Below are 439 nucleotides of genomic sequence, written 5' to 3'. Positions count from 1 at the left end.
CGTGTTGATCGCAAATGAATATGTTGTATGATGAGGATTTCATTTGATTTTCTATATCCCTGTAGCTGAAAACCTGCTTTTCTTATATCACCATTCATTGCCTATTATCTGTTTATTTGAATGCAAAGTCGTCATTCACATGAACACGAAAGAGATTCAGATTGCATTGGAGTATAGCTGAGCTACTGATTTCTCCTGTTAAAACAACTATTGGAGACATGGTTGCAGGTATTGATATCAAATTGCTTGTAAAGCATTTACTTCCTCTTCTGTTCTTTAATCAGTTAGAAGCATAGCCCGTATGCCCTGTACATAGAACTTGAGTCTGATAATAAGATCTAGGATTATATTACACGTTTCTAACCTTATTTTGTTACATAAGAAAGTCGCAAACAAGTCTTGAACTATCCATTAGCCACCCCCAGGGATCTCAGCCGCG

This window comes from Hakea prostrata, chromosome 8, assembly GCF_041222555.1.
Source record: "Hakea prostrata isolate BN-2017 chromosome 8, UWA_Hpros_2, whole genome shotgun sequence".
Classification (NCBI taxonomy): Eukaryota; Viridiplantae; Streptophyta; class Magnoliopsida; order Proteales; family Proteaceae; genus Hakea; species Hakea prostrata.
This window is presented reverse-complemented; position numbering follows the sequence as displayed.